Source organism: Ursus americanus, chromosome 31 (assembly GCF_024610735.1).
Source record: "Ursus americanus isolate L20-20 chromosome 31, mUrsAme1.1.p, whole genome shotgun sequence".
Lineage (NCBI taxonomy): Eukaryota > Metazoa > Chordata > Mammalia > Carnivora > Ursidae > Ursus > Ursus americanus.
In genome coordinates, this window is record NC_142157.1 from 5,959,205 (window position 1) to 5,981,180 (window position 21,976).

The 21,976-nt window shown below is 38.6% G+C and overlaps 1 protein-coding gene across 15 annotated transcripts in view; it reads left to right on the forward strand.

Annotated features, from left to right (window-relative positions):
• Positions 1–21,976, forward strand: part of PARD3 (par-3 family cell polarity regulator) — a 636,797-nt gene that overhangs the window by 317,800 nt on the left and 297,021 nt on the right. The window lies entirely within an intron of this gene.

Below are 21,976 nucleotides of genomic sequence, written 5' to 3' on the forward strand. Positions count from 1 at the left end.
ATTGTTTATTGTTAGTCACAGTGTTTTGTAGTGGAAATTCTAGGGTTTTCTTTGTAGTTTTAAATAGTTTTTGTATTAAAAACATACTTACCTCCTTTGTCAATTATTTTCTTAAAAAGGTTCATTTAAAATGGAAGACTAGTGAGTACTCAGAGAATGTTTTATTTTCTGTTTCAGTAATTTCCAAAATTATTATTAATTCTGTTGCCTAGATATTGGAATAGTTGTTTTTCAATTTAGATGAATGATACCAGTGGAAAGAAATCCTAAATGTTTTACTTAATTCATCTAAGTCTCTGTTTTTATAGCACTAGCCTCCCAAAATGATTTTGTGTGTGGGGGGGGGTGTTGGAATATGAAACAATAAAAAAGGACAGTTTGTCTTTGATACCATGGGTGGTATCACAGACGTACTGATTTTTATCTTATCGTAAATGTTAGAATACATTAGAAGCATTATGTGATGGAAATAATGTAAAATAATTAAAAAACCATGGAAGTCCTACTGAGGAGAAGCATTATTTTCTCAAAGTAACACAGACTTTTAAACTCATTGGTGTTGTTATTTCATTTCCATTTTGAAGTAAATATTTTAAGGAATTAGTTTGACACGGGGCCTGTAGTCAGACAGGCTGGTTACCAGCTATCCACGATAAGTGACACTTGGGCATGGGGCTGCCTTGTCCATGCTTCAGTTTACTCGTTTATCAATTGGTGTAATCATAGAATCTCTCCTACAGTTGCCGCGTCCAGTGATGGAATACCTGCCAAGGGGTTATTAAAATCATGCCCGGTACCCAGGAAAATGGTGTGTCTTAATATATTTGTTAGAAAAAAAATCGACTGCCACAAACAAAATCTAGATTGCTTGAGAAGAAGATGCTTCTTATCCATTTAACAAGAAATCTGGAGCAAGGGACGATCGTGGGCATAGTTCACAGCCCAGCCGACCGCACTGAGGATCCAGATTCTCCATTTGCTGGGAGTCCGACCCAGGGCCTCTGTGGCTGTGTGCTCCAGCTTGTCAGAGCCTCGGACACCACATCCTTGCACAGAAGGAGAGGAGCAATGCCTTTGTCTTCTGCAGGGCCCTTTCCGAAAGCCGATAAACGTTTCCCACAAGCCTCTTACCCCACCCCAGACAGGGGCCCTTCATGTTGTGTTTCCTAGAGTTGTACGACTCACCTGCCAGTTTCTAACTCACGGGGAGGTGTTGGTTTAGCCTAGTTGAGCTTGATCTCCTGGAGCGGGGGGTGTGGATGTGGCGGTCTGTCCTCCCTGAAACACAGCAGCTCATCACTGAGCACAATCAGCTTCCGTTAAAGCAAGAAGGGAGGTACGGTTAGCGAACTATGCTAAATGGGATTATTGTTATTACAAGATTAGGGGAAAATCGGCAGTCCAGAGTTTCTAAACTATGATATATTAAATTGTATTCTAAAAATATCACGTTTTTCTTACTGTTGTGGTTGTAGATGTGTTTTTAAGGAGATAGTGTAGTTTTTCTTTGTAATTTTGGTATAAAATAGTTTTTTATACAAAAGGAATTGCATTGAGAAGCCACATACTTTTGCTTTCTTTCCAAAAGACTCAGCCTCGATTTGCTTCTGTTGAAGTTATCTGAAGCATTTGTTCCATGATAAGCAGGTTTTTAAAACAATAAGTACTTCCTTAGTCTTTAGTCTAATGTAAATGGCATTAGGTAGTTGATTCCTGAGCCTGAAAACATCTTCCTTGGCTTAAGTTTAAAAGAATGATGATCCATTCACTAAATTTGATGATTTCACGTCAGCAGGATAATTAACCAAACTGAAATCTATTTAAACAAAAACAGCAAAATCCATATTAAAACTTTGCCTAGAAGTAGGCACAGTTGTTTGGGGCAGAAGAGGATGAAGAGGTTATGCTGGATATACTGTAAATCTAGTCCAGATAGTCTCATTTAATTGTGCATTTATTCTTTTAACCGTTTCCCGTGAGTCATCTGACTTTAATGGCCTGATGTCTCTTCTGTGGCTTTTTTTCTCCTTAGTTTTTGCCATTAAAAATGTAATAACAGACAAGCATCACGTAGGTAAAAATAGTGTTTTATATGGTGAAAAACAAAAATCCCCCCCCCCCGCCTTTACAATTTGGGGTCACCAGGATAGAACTGTCTTCCATGAGTTATGCCATCTGGCCCGAAGAGGTCAACAGAGTTCTAGATTTTATGTGCCTTCAGTGGTTTTGTTTTTGCTCTATTTCCTACTAGACTGCTCGTCTCATTATCTCTGTTTTTTGAAGGCGATTATGACCACATCAGTTTTGCCAGTGGGAATAAACAGTAGGAAGGAAAAGCACAAGAGAGCGTGTTCAAGTGCTGAGCTAGTAAGCTCCCCTGGAAGCTCAAGGTGGCTTTCGCTTTTTGTGGGGGGTATTGAATCTTGCCCTCTTTTAGGATATTCGTAAGGTACACATTCATATACTCAAAGGTAGGGGATGGATCTTATTAGAACTTTGTACCGGGCAGCACTTGGGCTCAAGCTCAACGTGATTTCCAGAAATAGAAGTCCTGCTGTTCAATGACTGGTTCTTGCTCAGAATAGCCTGTCGCCGAGTCCTACATCAGGGTCCGCTCAGAAGGTAGAGGCCTGCGTATCTTTCAAAGAGCATCCGTTTCTTGTGACTTCCTTTTTCTGAGCTCTCAGAGGAAGCACAAAGAATTTCTATACTAAATGGGTTGTTGTCGTATTGCCTTGAAAAAGTTTTCATGCTTCTGAAATTTTGACTCTGAGACCCAAGAAACAACAACAAAGAAATCAACAAAGGCTTAGTTTTGATGTGTAGCAATGCTTTGAGAAATCTGAATTCCTTTTAACCATTTCCCTGACTCTGTGTAGACTATAATTTAATATTGGCAGATAATAGATCATAAGCTGACTTTGTTCTTATGTCCCTACAGTTTATTGCAACTAATAAATTCCACAAAAGAGGAGGCAGGCACTTTACAGTACGTTATTGGAGGAATTTAAGGCCTGGAAGTAGAGGGACCTTCAGGGAAATTTAAGCTAATTGGGAGCCTGCCATTTTCACTACCTTGACTTGGTGAACAGGCCTGAAGCCAATTAACAGAAATAGCCAGGAGGTGCAAGGCATTCTAGCCGCCACTTAAGCTCTGTTATAGGGGAATGACTGCCCTGACCTTTAGAGAAAAGTCCATGTTTTAGGATTTTTTTCCATCAAGCAAAAACTTTGTCTAATTGGCAGATTAAACCGGGGGAGGCAAACTGTGAGGAAAACTACCTTAAATGTTTGGTGATGGCACAGTTCAAGTGAGACAATGGGTGTGCACTGTCCTCACCTTTGTCCCCTGGCTTCTGGTCCCCAGCATTCGGTGTTGTCTCGAGCCATGAGTTTAAGGAACAATGATAGTGCCTTTTCTTCTTACTTTATGAACTTTTGTCACTGTCTACAGTCATGATGCTTCTGCTTCAGATTTTTCCATGCGGAGCAGAACATTCCTGACTTTTGATACTTACTCCTTCTGAAATGAAGATGGCTAATACAGGGACAGTGTCTGTTTTTACATTAGCCCGAGTCAAGTCCTAGATCTTAGAAGTAGAAAATAGCTTGAATGTTAAATAGAAAGCATATTTTTTCCTATTTTAAAATTTCAATTAATTAATTAATTATTAAATACGCTCTATACTCGGTGTGGGGCTTGAACTCACAACCCTGAGGTCAAGAGTGGCCTTCTTCGCGGACTGAGCCAGCCAGGTGCTTCTTAATAGAAATCACATAGAAATAAAACGATGCTTGAGAATAAATTCCTTTCATTTGTCCTATTCTTAAAAAAGGATTCTGCAACACTGATGGCTTATTCTGGTACTTTGTAAACTTTTGAAAATATTTATGCTTTATAACTATTCACATGATACACAATGAGTACATTCGACATGTCATGGGAAAGGTAAGATTCTAGGACAGGGTTTCATTTTTGCTTTTCATTATAATTCGGTTAAGCCCAAATCTTTGAAGATCTGGGGCAACAATAAATTTTTAAAATTAGAGCCTATTTTGGATGTGTTAAACATACTGTAGTGAAGAAACAGTTTTAAGCTTATCCACATTTTACGTGGGAATGGTTTTAAGAAGAATGAGTAGGCCAGGCGATAAGTGATTGTGGCATTGGGGGTGGCCTGTTTTACCTTGGAGTGACAGGAGGATGGGTGTCTGGGTCGATCAGGTTGTGGGTCCTGCTTCCATACCTCTCACTGAAATTGGTTTTTCCTCTGACCTGCCTGCATGTGGGGAGAGCCTTTTCCTTTCCCAAGTGTTTGATAGCCTTTTCTAAGTGGAAAAACAAAACCCAAGCCAAAAAACCCCACCTCATTTCACTGACACCTAGAGCCATCCAGATGGCATAAGTTGTCGGTTTCCGAATATGAAATGATCAGACTTTTTAAATTACAAAGTTAGGAGATGGCCTGCTTAGCAATCTGATGACAGCAGCTGCAGACCAGTCAGTGAACTGACTACGGGGTCATCTTGCTAAAACATGGAAGGGCTGTAGAAATTCTGATGTGGGCACAGGCAGGGCCTCATGGCATCTGCCTCATTAATAGGACATAAGGTTAGGTTCTGGTGCTGCCAAGTGGTACCTGGTGTGTTTGTTTCTGCTTTAATTCTTTAGCCCATAAATGCTGAGAAACCAAATGACTGCTAGGGTTATCTGGATAAAAATAATCAAAGCCCTCTGCCTCCAAATTCTAAAATTCTAGTTTTCTATTAAAAGGAAGAGGATTTATTTATATTATTTCCTAATTGGCAAACTTCTGCAGAACTCGGGCAGAAGCAAACATCGTTGTGTTTACCTCAGCAACAGCAAAAATAGAAACTAAGAACATCAAGATTGTTTTAAAATTAAATTTCATTTTCATTATAAAATGCCAGAGATTTTCTTTAAGCAGAAACCTTTTATATTCACAAGAGTGTTAAAAATAAAACCAAAACAACCTTTGAAAAGATTTTTCCCATCTCCTGGATATATTAATGCCAATAGATTCTGTTGTGCTTTAATGACAATATGATTATTGCAATACATGTCTTAAAATTCTTTGTGTTTTCAGACACAACGGAGGAATCCTGTATGTATGTGCCATATTACTTTCCATCAGCCCTACACATTTTCTACTTTCATTATCAAAAAACTGTGGACGGGAAGCATCAGGCAGAAGAAGGGGACTAGGGCATAGGGACCCTGGTAGACATTCTTCTGAGAAGGACACTTAATTTCCTGAGGAGCCTTGCCAGTCACAAGCAGGGCCACCTTGGAGACTCTTCTTGTCAGAGCGACAAGCAGCATTTTATCCTTCTTTGTATTTAGTGGCAAGAAGACACCATGAGCCTACAGAGTAGGCCTGGAAACATGCCCTTCCCATGAGGGGGTCCTTTTGTCTGACCCGTTACTCACCAGTGGTGTGGCCTTATCTAGGTGGTATGAACTCCGCAGACTTCATTTTCGCTGTGTACAACATGGGAGAAATAATACCCATCTGGCAGATACTAACTTTGTGTGTGAGGATTAAGGGAGCTAGAACACGTAAAACACAGATCCAGTTTCTGGTGTATTGGAGACACTTGTTAGATGCTACTTTCTCCCCATCTTTATTTTAGGTAAGAATAGACTTACTGGTGACACCTCAACAACTCCCTTGTATATGGAGGACCTATTTTATTTTCTGACATATTATCTTTGCCTTGCATTGGAAGTGCCATTTGGCATGTGGGGCTGGTTCATTTCCATCCCTGGTATACTTCTAATGCCCTCATCGTCCTTCCAGAATTTGATTCTTGCTTCTGTGGCATCTTATCAGAATTAGAATAAAATTTAATCTTTTTAAATCATCTCTGGTTCTTTTCTGAAGAACATAATCTGACACAAAAATGACATTAGCGTTAATCTCTGTGTCTGTGGCCATTTTTTATGTTCCCTTTTGTTTTTGGCAAGCACGCATGGCTTAAATGCAATTAAATCTAAGAATACATTTGAGAATGCTAAGTGTCGTACAAGGGCTTCTGCTTGGCCACTGGCTAAGCATCTGGGTGATGTGAATGGAGTCAGGGAGGCACCATTTGACTCACCCATTTTTGGAGCAGGTTGTGCAATTTCGGGGGTCCTCGTCGATTCTCCTGGCCCTTTATGACTGGCCCTATTTATTGCTTGTTTGGCCTATGGAGCTAAAAGCCCACAAGCAGCAGGGAACTGAGACAGAAATTCTACCGGGTGAAAAATCTTTGGTGGTATGTGGATTAACCTTCACGGGGAATCTGTTAGTAGCTGATGATTTTCTTGCCTGTGAATGCAGCTGCTAGAACCAGACGTTTAGAGCATGCACCGTGGATAAAGATACATTTTCATTTTTAGCTGTGACCCTCAGGTGCCTTTTCATATTTTCATCGCAGGTAGTCTTAAAGATTTTTGTTGTGAGCTGTGCGATTAACTATGACGATGAAAACAATGCATGCTTTACCTGTCTTTATTCCCACCAATCTGTATGTCGTTTGCTTTTGAAAATTTGTTCTTTATTTCTGTGTTCGGGAACAGTGGAACTGCTATTCTTTAAAAAATACTGGTTAAGAAATTACATGAACATTTTCAGCTCACAGTATGTTGTTTTTGCTGCCCGTTTCCTAAAGCCCACCTGTACAAATGGAATCACTCAAAAGCCATTTTTAATTTTGGAATGTTATCTAGGTAGGTATGTCTTTTTTTTTTTTTTTTTTTTTAAATCAGTCCTACACAGGCTTTTTCCAGTTACCTTCAGCATGGATCTGAAATGGTCCTGAAAAATGGGCTGTTTTAAGTGCTCAGCCATTTTGCCGAATGGTTTTATGTTTTTCTTCCCCCCACTGAGGTCTGTGCCCCATGGTATTTTCACTGGGTCTGTTGTAAATCTGTGATCCATTTTTTTTCTCTGCTCATGTGCCTGAAAAAAGGCTGTTGTGAGCTTTCTTTAATATTCGACAAATTCTAAAGAAATTAAAGTACTGAAAAGAAACATGTAGCTTCCATAACATAGCTCTGATGTTATGGGAGGGGGATTAGGATAGGCTTTTGGGTTTCATTTCATGTTTTGTGTTATTTATACTCTTCCATAGTAAACACATACAACTTTTGAAATATTTTTATTTTTGGTAAATCAGACTTCATAAAATTGGAAAACTGAACATTTTTTTCTCTTTTTCTGCGAATACCGTACTTCCCAAATTATAAGATAAATTGCAATGTCGGTATCAATTGGAATCAGGGTAGACCCTTTGAGAAGCATGTCTCTTCATACCTTTGGTAATCCCTTGAATTCTCTCAAGTAATCCATTAACTGGCTGTGATTTAACATCACAGGCCCCTGAGAAAATAGAACCAGGATTAGTAGTATCCTTGTATCTCCACCACCCTTTACAAACCTCCCTCCTCGGACCTGGGAGAAGCTTCCCAGGCCTCTCAAAGGCTGACCGTTGTCACTTCTCCTCTGTCTGCCATCCCTTCTCAGTCTTAGGACTTCGCTCTTTCATTCAACTCCTCTTTGCACAGTCCTGACTGTGTGTGTGTCTCTCTGTGCTAGATCTTTCTATCAGTTCACCCTCCCCCCTCCCCACAGGCTTCTGTCTTGCTGTCATCTCTGCCTGGCTTGCTGTCCCTCCCGATTCACAGATTTGGTTCCTTCTTATCTTTCATGTATCCAGTCCTATTCTCTCCCTCGGGAGACCTTTCCTCGGCCCCGTTTTTGAAAGATTGTGATGTCCCTGCTGCCTTGATTGCCCCCTCCTCTCTCACCACTCTTTATAACATTTGTGTCTGTCTCCAGGCACTGAAATAAAACAGGCATTGTTTTGTTTGCTTTTGTTTGGGGCTCTTAGTAAGCCCCCATGAATTTTTGGATGAATAAGTGTGATAATAAATTGACAGGGGAAAGCGTATAATGTCCTCACTTTTTCGGATTTCCTATATTATGGGTAGATTCTTTGTTAGGTGGACTAGATTTTATGATGCCATTTGATGTGATCTTGTGATTTTCATTAATTGTGAGCTAGAAATTGTAGATTATAAGTAAATCGGAGAAAACCTGTTAAATATTAAGACACATATCTATGGAAACCTGAGAAACAGTCATACTTTTGAGTCACTGCTGTTGGATTCATCATTGTTTGTCTCTGAGCATCTGCACATGGCAGAAAGACTGGAAGATTGTTTCAGACTAAAGGTCCAACGAAGGGGGGGCAAATCAAGGTAAAGCAGTGTTCCTACTTGAACTTGATGATATGATGGAGAGTGCAGCCTTCCTGAGGCCCAAGTTTCTCTGAGAATGTCTTGTAATTGAACATGGATTTAAGTGTTAGAAGGTGAACACTATCAGTCTGTTACCAACAGGCTGTCTGTGTCCTAATGATTTCTGCTGAACTACAGTTGCTCACAGCAGCCTAGGGAAGCCCCCTGAGTGTGTAAAAGCTTTACAGAGGAGGTGATGGTATCGAGGCTAAGAGCTGCCTTGAGTTCAGTGAGCCTTAGTGAGACACAGGGAAGATAGGCCTCCCAGAACGTTGTTATGGGCCCAGCACAGCCATCAGTTCTGTTATAGTTCCAGAACTATTTAATTATCAGAAAATAGTAAATTTGTTCATGACTGAAGTGACAGATGAATTTTCCACTTAATTGGAAAAAAACAATATTTGAACAAACCGTTTGATTATATTTAATAGTTTATAAGCAATTGAGTTGAAAGTAATATGGTTAATATTCTCTTCTAAGTATGTTTATTTCATTTGAGAGCTTTTTTTTTGCTGTTTTAGATTTTTTTTCAGAGAGTTCGGAGGGTTTTCATTTTCATTAGAATGAATATGAATTATATCATTACTCTGGGACCTCAAGCTGGCAAAATTTTTATTTTCCTTTGGAGGTGAATTTTCTTTTTCTAGGAAAAAGGGAGTTTTGGTACTCATGTGTTCAATATGTAAAATATGGGTATGATGAATTCTGATTTACCATTAGCATATTGTACCTAGTTTGTAGCCTTTTCATATTATTTTCTTCATTCAGTTCTCTGAGTATAGCTTCTCGGTTTATGAAATGAATATTTGATAGAACTATATATTTGAAATGATGAAATTGAGTTAGAAATTATTTTCAAAGAGAGAAGAAATATTTGTTTCTGCTGGAATTGTACAAAAGGTCTTTTAGTTAAAGGAATTGATTCTGATAAGAAGGTGACACCACACAAGCTTGTAGAGAATTTAAATTTTGTCAAGTTAATGGGGAGAGGTGTCCCTGTTCATTCCTTCCTATCCTCAGGGCTCATTAGACATCTAAAGGAGACGAGTGCTTCGAATTAGAGGGTCTTCCCTGTTACGTTGGAAGACAGTATGGCTCATGGATATAAAGGGATGAAATTGATAACATGAGTTTTTTACTTTTACTTTTTAGAAAATGTTATTTATTTGATTTTTGCAAAGATCACATACTCAGTTCCAAAATCACGTATTTCACATGGACCCACAAAATGCTGCGTTCCAGTCCCTAGCTCTCCTCCCCACATGTAACCCCTGGTGCACGTGGATCCTCTCAAATACTACCATTCTTTTATGAGAAAATGTGAAAATTTATCTTCTTTTCATGTATTTATGTAAATACTATCTACCATATTCTGTGGTTTGATTTTGTATTTTTCTTCATATGGCTTGGCAGGCTTCCCATAGCAGAACATAAAGCGTGTCTCTCTTTGAAACTGTTCGGTCATTTTCCTTTGTGGAGGCGGTTGTCTGCTGACCAGTACTTGGATTGCTCACTGTCTTTGCTACTACAGACAGTATCGCAGTGAATAACCTTCGTTCATAGCCATGTTGCACTCAGTACCACTTGGTTATACACCTAAAGATGGAAGAGTCCATTTGTGGATTTTTACAATAGTGTATAGATTTGTAACTTTGATGGATATTTCCAAAGTGACCTCAAGTAGATGTTGGGCCAAGTTATACTCCCACCGGTAATGAGGGATTGTTGACAACTTAAATCCTCTTATTCTTTTATCACTTATGAGGACGAGGCATTTTTCCTTCCTTTCTTTCACTGTTCCACCGTTTAATGGCTTAGATGAGTGTTCGAGGGGTCCTGGTTGATTAGAACTGTCTTTGTTTCTGGATGTACTGATTAGTTTACTCTGCAAAGCCGCTGGTTTAGATTATTCTTGCTGTTTCCAAACTTCTCTCTCTCTGGTGTTCAGAAAGTTAACACGGTCAGGTGTAGGCATCTGCCGTTAAGTGAAAATATCAGCGATCGCTGTAAATGCAGTGATTTCCTTCTCAACTTCTTTAGCCGTAACCTCAATATGTAGATTAGAAATGTGTATACACACAGCAAAAATATCATAATAATTATAGATGCCAAATGTGAGATTGGTGAAATTACACTTAAGTGTTTAGAAAGATGAAATGCGTGTCCCTATTCAAAAGTCCTTTCGCCATTTGTGATGCTTGGTTTTGGATACTTTATGTCCGTTTTTCTGTCTTTTACACATAAAGTTGTGATTTATTAAATGCCATAGTTGACGTAAATGAGTACAGAATCTAACGTTCTCCAGGAAAGCCTGTGTCAGCATGAGTACGTGCTGCTCTGTGAATGTGGTGGTTATTACTGAGGCTCTTTTCCCTAAAGAGAAAACACAGCCTGGGGTCCTGTTGCTTGCATCGTTGACCAGCCTGTGACATTTTGAGTATTATTCCTCACTTTTGCTATTTCTTTTCACTGTACCTCCTGTCCTGGAGATTCTCTTTCTTTTTTTTTTTTTTTTTTTATTTTATTTTATTTTATTTTATTTTATTTTATTTTATTTTATTTTATTTTATTTTATTTTTTTTAAGATTTTATTTATTCATTTGACAGAGACAGAGACAGCCAGCGAGAGAGGGAACACAAGCAGGGGGAGTGGGAGAGGAAGAAGCAGGCTCTTAGCGGAGGAGCCTGATGTGGGGCTCGATCCCGTAACGCCGGGATCACGCCCTGAGCCGAAGGCAGACGCTTAACCGCTGAGCCACCCAGGTGCCCCTGGAGATTCTCTTTCTAAATGTCTCTCAGACCCCTACTCATTCCTCTCCATCCCCGTTCTCCTTCCAAGTTCAGGCTGCCATCCACTCCTTCCTGGGTCCCTGCAACAGCAATCGCAGTCATCCCCCCGTCACCCCTGTCCCCACTGAGGTCAAGGCGATGTGACATGAAGAGTCGTGCTTAACACCCTTCAGGGTTTTGACCACCCTCGGCATCAGTGAGGGACGAAGTGGTTAACAGCTATAGCTGCTTGAAGTCACAGTGACCTGGGTTGGAATTTCATAGCGTGTGTTATGCTGAGCAAATTCCTGACGTTTCTAAGCCTCAGATCAGGTTTCATAAGTTTCTAAGATGTATTTCAGAGGATCAGGAGGATTAGATGAGACACTTCCTGTAAAACTTTTACAACTGCACCTAACACACCATAAACACTCAGTAAACGTTAGTTTTGGAGCTGGTGTTCTTCTGCTGACGAGGTCTTCCTGACGTTACTCTGTTGACCTGTGCAGCTCCTGCTCCGGTGTGCTCCCAGGTTTTGCCAGCTCTCTGGAACTCATTCTGGCTTCCAGACTCCTCCTGTGTGTGCATCTCCGGCCCCCTGGACAAGCCGGCCTGCTCTTCCCCTTTCTCCTGCCAAGTCCTGTTCCTCTGCTCCCTGCTTGGGCATCTCCTGGCTCAGGAGATTCTCCTGACACCTGCTTCCCGCAGCCATTACCTTGTCCATACGCCTGCCTCCGCCAAAACCAAAGTGAAGTGTGTATAGTGGTTTCTCACTCCTTTTCCGTCGTAGCACTTCCACGGTTCGTTATGATCACGTGTTTTTCTTTCTCTCTTAATGAGAGCATGGCCCATATCTGTGTCTCAGGGTTTCCTTTGTGTCTTTCTCTTAGTGGCAGCGTGACTAAACCGCGGGTGGCGTTCGATCCCTTTCACGACGTTGCCGTCTGCGCGTACCATACTTTCACTGCCTGTGTTTGTAATTGTAAGGGGCTATCTGCCTGTAATTTGTGTATCTAAAACTGTACTTGTCCTAAAACATTTTTATAGCAAGCATTTGGATAAAGAATATCTTATTCCATTGATAGTATATCTTTCCTCACATTCTGAATGTTTTACTTTTCAAGAGTCTCTTCCAGATTAAGTTGGAGAACGTTTGAGGGGAAGGCAGAGAATGTCACATTATATCAGCAGAAATCTAGGCTTTTGGACTTACTCATATTTTAAGTCCCTGGAGGGACTAATTTTCCTGAGAACTTTGTATTTTAATCATAAACAGACCCGATTCACTAATACTTTTATAAACCTTTGGCTGAGACTTTGGCATTAATGTTCTGAACTCTTAGAAAGAGAAACATACTTTTGTAGGTTGGCCAAGAAAAATAGGTCTCAATTCAAATAAAAATAATGTGTTTGTTATTTTAAAGGGATTTTTCCATTGAACTGTGTTTTAAACTTTTTGCTAATTTAGTTGTCTAATGTTGAACATGGCTTAGGCGGGGATTTGAGGTATTTTGTGTGCCTCAATATAATAACTATTTGAATTTTTAAAATTTCACTTTTGACTAGAGAGTAATGTATTATGTACATTATTCTTTAACTTAATTTTGTTGTGGATTATAAAGAGATACACCCTTGGTCTCATTTTCTTAAGTATATGGGAAATGGTAAAATATACAGGGGATTTTTACTGATGGTGAAAACCTTTTTTCCAGGTACATGCACAGTTTTTCTCCTGCTGTTAATAAGTGGCTAAACTAGCACTTTGAATCTATTGTATCCTTGGAAGACTTGCCCTTGGCTCCTCTGACATTCTGTTTCTGAGCTCACTGGGATTATTTACAGAAAAATGTCTGTCTTTTGCTCTGCCTGTGTGCATGCAGGTCATTTCTCTAGATGAGATTTTATATGCTCTTTCTTGGTGTGATCATTCAGTTTCTGTTCCTCTCCCTCTAGCCTGTGCTTCCCTACAAACACTAGCTGATTCCTTCTCTCCTGGACGTCTTTGAACTATCTTTAGGCTTTTTCCCAAGCAGAGGGGAGGCGGTCCCTAGTCTAAAGGACAATGGGACTTGAAACTCCTTATTCTGGAGCTGACTCTGCATCTAGCTGCGCAGTTCATCACAGCCTCTGCGAGCCAGAATGACCTCCACCCCCTGTGAAATTGCATGTTGCTAATTTCCAAATATTTCCAAAACCTAGAAAATTCTGTAATTGTCTGTGACCTTCTCATTTCTTGTAATTTTGCCATTAGTCTCCCACATTTCAAACTTACTTTGTTCTTCTCCTTCATGTTTTACCTGTTGCCAGGTATGACATATTATACCTTTACTCTTGCATATATATGTATATTTGCATATATATATGTATATATATCTTTCTACTTTCTTAGCACCTCTTCTCATCCCAGCCATATTCCTCTAGACCGGACTGATGTAATGTTTATCTCCCTCTCCCATCTGTTTCTTCTTTAGTCGATTCTGCATATTCCTATTTGCATTATCTTTCAAACCACCGCTTACATTGCATCACCCCCAAGTTTAAAAGCACGAAGAAAGTCCCTACTGCACTCTGATTTAAAATTAAACTCATTAGCTTGGTATTGTATGTACTCTGCAATCCAAAATCCAATTTAACTTTCTTAGGCCTCGTCTCCTACCATGATCTCATGCATATTCTGTACTCTATTGGACTACTCGTCCTTCCTTTTAAATAAATATTCGATTCCTCTTGCTCAGATGTCCCCCCACCTTTTGAATCAATATTGTGTCATTAATTAATTTAATCTCTGGTCATGTGTGCACTGGATGCTTGCTGTAAGACATTGCCGTGCTTGAAAATGGAGCGGTTGGGCCAGGAATATTAGTCAAGGAGACAAACTTGGATCCAAGTTCATACTTCTTAAATGGAAAATTGAATAAGCCTCTTAATTTTCAGTGTCTTGGAGTAGCAGAACCTGGATTGAAATGGTCATTTATTGAAAAGTAATATTCTAAAAGTATCTCTGGGAAAATGTGGTCAAATTTTGAGGAAATCCAAATCATTTATTTCAGTTAATAATCTTTCCACAAAATACCAATCAGTTATCACATGACTTAGATATTCTTTTCATTACTTCTGAGTAAAAGATGTTGTGGTGCTCCCTCTGTGGCTGGAACCCTATGAGCAAGTGGTGGTGTGTTCCCCCATCAGAAAGCTTAGAACTGATTCCCTCTTTGAGGGATTTACTAGTCTGACCTCTCTGAGCTGCCATTCCCTTATGTGGGCATTTGGGGAACTTCCCTCTTTCTTACTAGTACAGTTGTCTAGAAGCTTTAATGACCGTGCCATAGTGGTTAACGGCTTATGCTCTTGACCCAGAAAACATCAGATTTCTATTGCCCTTAGCTGTGTGACGTTGGGCATGTCGATTTGATTCTTTCCTGTTTTAATTCTCTTGTTTGTAAAACAGCAGACAGTAGAGACCTCTCTGGTGGACGTGAGTAAAATCATGTAGCTCAACGTGCAGTGGGTGTTATTTTAATTACATAACTTGCTAATCAAAACCTAATATAAAATTTATTGTTATTCTCTGCCACTCGCCCTGTCCTAGTGATTGCTATAAAATTTCAATAGTCATGTTCTGTCATTAGGAACTCACCTTGCTTCTTATCTTTAAATATAAGGTCTTGTTAGGTAGAATAATAAGAAAATTACATACAACAGTCTATTCTGTAAAAAATTTTAGATTATGCTTTTTTGTATTTGAAACATTTCTGAAGTATATAATCAGTATTCTTTGTATTTTCCACATGTATTAGGTGGTTATGCTTTTCATATAATTATATATATGGTTAAAATCCTTTGACAATAAAAAAAAATGTAGCCAGGATATACATCAGCATGTTTTTCTGATTGTAGTAGAACTGGAAACAGTTAAATAAGGTGTTTCTCAGTATCTTACGAAGAAGTACAAGCATTACGGCTAAGTTGCACTTCCGTAGGCAGAGCGGATTTTTATTTACTTGGAAGTACTTATATAGACTTGCAGCTATAATGCTTCTCATGCAGGTCGATCTTTTATTTAAATTCAAAGAGGTTGAGGGAAACATAACTAGAACGACAATTCAGGAATATATTCCCGTTACTTTGATTTGTGGATATTTTGTCCAGTACTTAGGCTATAAGAAGAGTTTGGTCTCCCAGCTTCTGGGATTTGGCTACATATTTTTTTCTTCCTCATTCAAATTAATCGTCTTTTTAGGTTCTACGCTATAAGTACTTTTGGCTCTAAAATATAAAGGCATTATTTTTTTATGATATTTTCTGTGTCAAATGTATTTAGAACTTTTACAAATTAAGCTGCATTTTTTCAGCATTTTACTCTGATTCTAGAAACTGAGACTATAACTTCTAAAATAAAATTTCCATATATACCCTTTGATTTCTAAAGAAGTAATGTACCGTGTGTTCTTTTTCTTAATCACTTTTAGCCTGGGCTACCATTTTTTTCTTTCTTTAGTACAACGTTTTACGTTGCTAACAAATTTTCTTTGATTTTTCCATAGTTACTTAGAGTGTGTGTGTGTTTGTGTGTTTAGAAGGAACTAGCTTTTGTTCTTTCTGCCCCCACGCTCCCCACCTACCTTTGTGGTTTGAATCAGAGAGCCTCTGGCTCTGTATCCTTGCTTGATTCTTTTGTCCGTTGGCTGGGCTCTGACCTTTCTGCCTGTCGTGTCTATATGACAGCGTCCTTTTCCTAGCCCAAACAGTGAAAGGCCACACCAATTTCATCTTTATTTTGAATAATTCTTTTGTGCATTTCTGTCTTTCAGTTCCAGACTAAACTGTTAGAAATAAAAGCAACTTGTAGAATTTTATGTATTTTTAACAATAAAACAATCATAGGTATTTGTGAGTGGACAAGGAGATTGGTGACTTTGGGCTCTTTGCATTGTCTCTAATCTTACTAGGCCAGTTCATAACAACGATCCCGTAAGTCACACTGACTTAAAAATTTCATAATAACTGGGGTCAGGGGGAGCTGGGAGAGGTTCTTCTTCAATTAGGCTTCCTCTGGGGAAGGTTGGAGCAGCCATGGAGGTACGCTAGTGGATAGTTTTATTGCCTACAGCCATGTTTTTGACAGTTGCCCACCTTGCAGGACCCTGGTCTCCCTGTCCTCTCTCTCATAGCTAGCCCTGTTTGCCACAGCATATTCTGAGTCTTTATCCAGTTCTCCCTCACTTCCACATGCCGATAGGGGGTATTTGACTGTTTCTTCTTCCTATGCCATACAGCTACCAACTCTTCCCCCCACTGCCTCTTCCTAGCCTCTGTATGGCTTGGCTCACTCTCATTCTCTTCCCCGTCATGGTGTGGCTAGTCCTCTAACTAGAACTTGATCACAGCCTTCTACAATTCTTCATTTTGTGAGTCAGGTTCATTCGCAAAGAAGAGCATTCATTTGAACATGAATATTTACCATTAGATTTTGGTTTCAAAGCCAGTCTATTCTACATTTGAAAAAACAATACTAATTTTCCCTTTTGTTTTTGTTTAAATATTTCTGTAGTATTGATTATAGGCATTGGTGCTCAGCATGGACTAAAATAATCCAGCCCTGCTCTCAGATACCTTATAATCTCTAAGGTCAAAAGGGGACTGGAATCACTGTGCCTGTGGTGAAGTAACAGAAGAGGGGTGAATGGCGTCATGTGAACATTTCAGGGGGATGTGACATTTGGGCAGGTATTTAGGGACTCTGCTCCAAAACACTGGGACTGCTTTGGATAAATGGTATTCACTTTGGGTGTTGAAGGAGCATAGCGGGAACCTGGTAGAACAAGGTTACAGAAACATGAAAATTGAGGTAATATTTATTGGTGAGTAATTGCGTTGAGGGTTTAGTGTTCCTTTGTAGACAGTTGGATATTAGAATTTAAGTCCAGATTGTGAAAGTATCTATATGTATAATTGGAGAGGACAAAATTGGTCATGAAGAAAAGGGTTGAGTCTGTTACATTGATTTAGAATACTGGTTTCTTTAACATTGAAGCCACTGATTTGGGAAGAGAGAGCCCATTAGGATAAGAAATAATGTCCTAAACTCAGGCTGTTGCAGTAGAAGTAGAAAGAATAAATCTGATAGATACTAGGAGGTAGAATCAGTTGGTCTTGGTAATAAACAAGACGTGATTTCCAATGGTTAAGACATTAAATGGCTCTTGACAATTTTTGGAGAATGAACGGACATGCACCAGATTTCTAGGAGGTCGAGGAAGAAATAGGAGGTGTAAAACATGGAACGCTAAGAGAAACAGGAGTGATATGTTTTGTTTTGTTTTGTCTGGTTTGTTTTTAAATGATAGGAGGGATTGTTGCCTAGTTGCCTGCTGATGGGAAGAAGCCATTGCTTGTTTGATAGGGCTGTTTGCTCAAAATGTAGAGTTAAAGAGAATCTTGATTACCTTGCATTAATAAGCCAGATTTCATCATGTTTCATATTTGATTAGTTCCTTCTGGAGTCTTTCAAAGACCCTTCTGGTTTCTACTGACCTAAATGGTTTTGTGTTACTGGAATATATCTTGTTGTCTATTTCTTCCAGCAGATATGCTATAAATATATTAAATAACATTGGGCTTGATTTTTTCCCCAAGGGATTCTGACTATTAAAATCCCCGTTCATGCTAAGGAACTTTTTAATGTTTGTTTGTTAGAAAATATGCAATGACTCATGATTTTATTTTGTACCTTATGTGTGCATTGCTCCTCGTAATGGGATGATTGGACTATTTAGCATCCGGCTTTTGCTTTTTCGTCTCTTGTTTTTCCACTATTAAGTAACATGTTAACGTGTAAAGCATTGTATCTTATGGTATATAACACTTGAAAATATAGAAATATATGAGCTTTCAAAATAAAAGAGAATTTAAAGGTTAATCTTCACTCCTTGGTGAGCTGCTTTTTGCTAGATTAATATTGCTTAGGGACTTCCTATAAATAAGAAGATAAAAATTGGACCAGTTTCATAGGTACTTTTCAGTTTCCCATGTGATTGTAAATTTACCAGGTTCTTAATATTTGAACTGTAATAACAATTCTGTGAATTAAAAAAAAAATCCTTGTGATTTTTTTTAAGGTGGTCTGGAATACCTCAGTATTTGTTACATAGCTTTAACTTCTTGATTCTTCAGTTCTCATAGAAACAATTTTAATAATAAAAACATGTGTTGGCTTTCTTTTTTTTAAAACCCCAAGAGTGTGTGTGTGTGTGTATTATATTGGGATAATTTTTTGGTTAATAGTAATTACAAGATCTACAGTATCTTGAATTTTATTCTGTTAACTTTTTTTAAAGTAGGAGCTTGTTTTTTTTAAAATTTTTATCGAGATATAATTGACATATAACACTGTGTAAGCTTAAGAAGTACAAAGTATTAATATGATACATTTGTATTTTGCAGTATGATTACCACCATAGTTTTAATGAATAACTTTTCCATGTCACATAATTGATCATTTCTTTTTTTGTGGTGGGAACAATTAAGATCTAATTTCTTAGCAGCTTTGAACTTGGGAATGCCGTGATGTTCGCTGTGATCACTGTGTTGTGTGTTAGATCCCCAGTCCTAAGCTCTTCGTATGCTTTGTCCTTGTGCGGAGCCTATGAGGTAGAGTTTCACATTATTATCCCCATTTTTCTGGATGAGACACATGAGTCTTAAAAGTCCTATAACTTGCTAAAGGTCAGAAAACAAGGGCAACAATTTGCATCCAAATGTAGGTTTCTCTGGCTCTAAAACCCATGCCATTGTCTAGTTTACTGTAACTGCATAGGCAAAGATAGATTCCGCATAAACTGACATTCCCAGGGTTGGGGCGGGGGTGTCCCTGGATGTGCTTTGTGAAGTCTGTGAGGTCTGTTCCTTGAATGCATATGCTCTGTTAGGGTCTTTGCTCTGGTCCTCTACCTGGAATGCTCTTTCCCTAGACACTCCCTCCTTAGCTCTGCCCGGTCCTGTGACTCTCTGCTAGATTCCCATCCTCTCACGGAGTGCTTTCCTCACCTCTGTGTACAGCTTTAGCTGCTGCATCGCTTTTTCCACCTTGTCCGTTCCCGTCTCCCCTCTCCTTACTCTGTCTTTTATAACACATTCTCACACGCACATAAGTTACTTATTTATTACACTTTTTGTATATTTTTTTGCCCTATTAAAATAATTTCCAGGAGGAAAGAAATATTGTCTGTTTTACTCACTCGTGTCTCAAATGCCTACCACAGTGCCTGGCACGTCATAGGCGTTCAGTTGTTGAATTGGTAAATAAGTGGTTAGATGGATTTCAGAACTCCTTGAATTCATGAGGAGACTATCTTGTCTGATGAGGTTATTCCTAGGAAAAGCGTTCATTGCTTTTATCAAGTTCTCAGTTTATCAGACTGAGCCAAATGTCTACCCCACCCATGGAAATGAAAACAGTAATTTGAAAAGATAATCTGTACTCCCATATTCATTGCAGCATTATTTACAATAGCCAAGATGTGGAGGCAACCTAAGTATGCATCACTGGATGAATGGATAAATAAGATGTGGAGTGTGTGTGTGTATGTGTGTGTGCACAATGGAATATTATTCAGCCATAAGAAAAATAAGCACATCTTTCCCTTTGTGGCAACATGCATGGACCTTGAGGACATTATGCTAAGTGAAGTCCAGCCTAGAAAGACAAATACCATATGTGATCACACATACACGTGGAAACTAAAAGAAAAACAAAAACCAAATTGCTAGATACAGAGTGATGGTTACCAGAGGCAGGGAGTTGGGGGTTGGGCAAATGAGTGAAGGTGGTCAAAGGTACATATTTGCAGTTACAAGTACACCTGGGGATGCAATGTATAGCGTGGTGAGTATAGTTAATAATACTGTAAAGTATATTTGAAAGTTGCTAAGAGTAGATCTTAAAAGTTCTCATAAGGAAAAAAATATCTGTAACTATGTGTTACGATGGATGTTAACTAGACTTATCGTGGTGATCATTGTACAATATATATAAATACTAAATCATTATGTTGTGCTCCTTAAACTAATATAATGCTCTATGTCTGCTGTATCTCATCTGAAAAAAAAAAAGATGGATTCCAGGTTTTCAGCTGTATATGGTCCATAGAAATCAATAGTATAGAGAAATAGTACGTACTAGTTCAGTTTAAACTTTTCCTTGGGATCACTTTGAAAAGATAAATTGTGTTTTGTGTTTTAAAATTATAGATTGAAGAGTGACAAAATTCATGTCCAATGTTAACATCGTTCTAACGTTATTGTATATATTTTTGAGTGTCACCGTGTGAGTCAGCAGGCCAAATAGTGGGAGTTAATACTAAATTAAATGTTGTACATACACATTTTAAATGACCAGTTGTAATCTAATATCTTCTTTCTGTGAATGTGCACATATGATATGTCTCGATTCAATTGCACAAGAATTATTGTGCATGTACAATATGTTATGAACTATGCTAGGCACGGACCGTCTCCTGGTCAAAGAGAAGAGTCATGTTCTCAGTCATGTAAATGGCTGTGATGCCGCGTAACAAATAACAGGAGCGTGCATGCAGATGTTCGTATAGCTCAGGCTCCTGAGTCCTGGGCTCGTGATCGTGAGCCAGTGGATCTTCTGTGTCATTCTCTTGACAACCACACACTCTTGTGTTGCCCATCTGTGACCTGGTTGTTAAAACTTTGAGTGCTGTTGATCAGAGTACATCATTTAATAAAATGAGTAGGAATAAAAATTCCTCTTCACTTTAGTGTATTGGCTTAATTAAGCCTTTTTAAAGTAGTTGTCTTCTTATAAATAGATGCTCATCTTCACTAGGAATCATCAGAATGCAAATTAAGATATTGATTTTTTTGGCTGTAGTTTAGCAAATATTAAAAATACTTGTCATATCGGGGCGCCTGAATGGTGCAGTTGGTTAAGCATCTGACTCTTGGTTTTGGCTCAGGTTTGATCTCAGGTTGTGATCTCAGGGTTGTGAGATGGAGCCCATTGTCCGGCTTCGCGCTCAGCACAGTGTTTGCTTAAGTGTCTCTGCTTCTCCCTCTGCCCCTGTCCACTGTGTGTGCTCTCTCGCTCTTTCTCTCTCTCAAATAAATAAATAAATCTTTAAAAACTACTTTCCATATCAAGTATCTGCAACGATATGGCTCCGCAGCTGCACTCATGGACTACAGGTTGCTATGTAATTAATGAAGCCTTTCTGAAATCACTTTCAATCAATCAATATATGCCTTTGATTTCAAAATTTTACTAATGGGGATATTACCCACAGAAATGTTTGCTCATGGATAAGTATGATATTGTAAAGTGATGGAAACAAGTTATTGTCGCCCATTAATGGAGAAGTGGCTATATTAATTATTTTATATTTGTACTATAGAATACAGCCATTGAAACAATTGAGGTAAAAATACCTGTGTAGATATTGGAAGATTTCTAAGACATGCTGTTAAGTGAAAAGAATAAGTTTTACAGAGTATATATAGTATGTTTCATTTCATATAAAGATTATACCTAAGTATATGGACCTATTATGTATATAAAAAGGAAATTAAAGGGATTTTTCCCCCCAAATTGCAACCATGATTTATTCTAAAGAAGCAACCTGGAATAGAATTATATGGGTGAAGTGGGATTTCTGTATTTTATTCTGTATGCTTTAGTTGATTGTTTTGTTAGGTGACTTAATGATGGGGAAACACTCTTTATAACATTAAAAAAAATTGCCAAAGAGATAAATACACTTCAAAGCTGGGTTTGGGTTGGGTTGATTTCCTTTGCTTTAAATAATGTTTCTTTGCATTACTTCTCTACCATTCTTCCTTCAACATCCAATATCTTCTTTAAAATTTACTTGA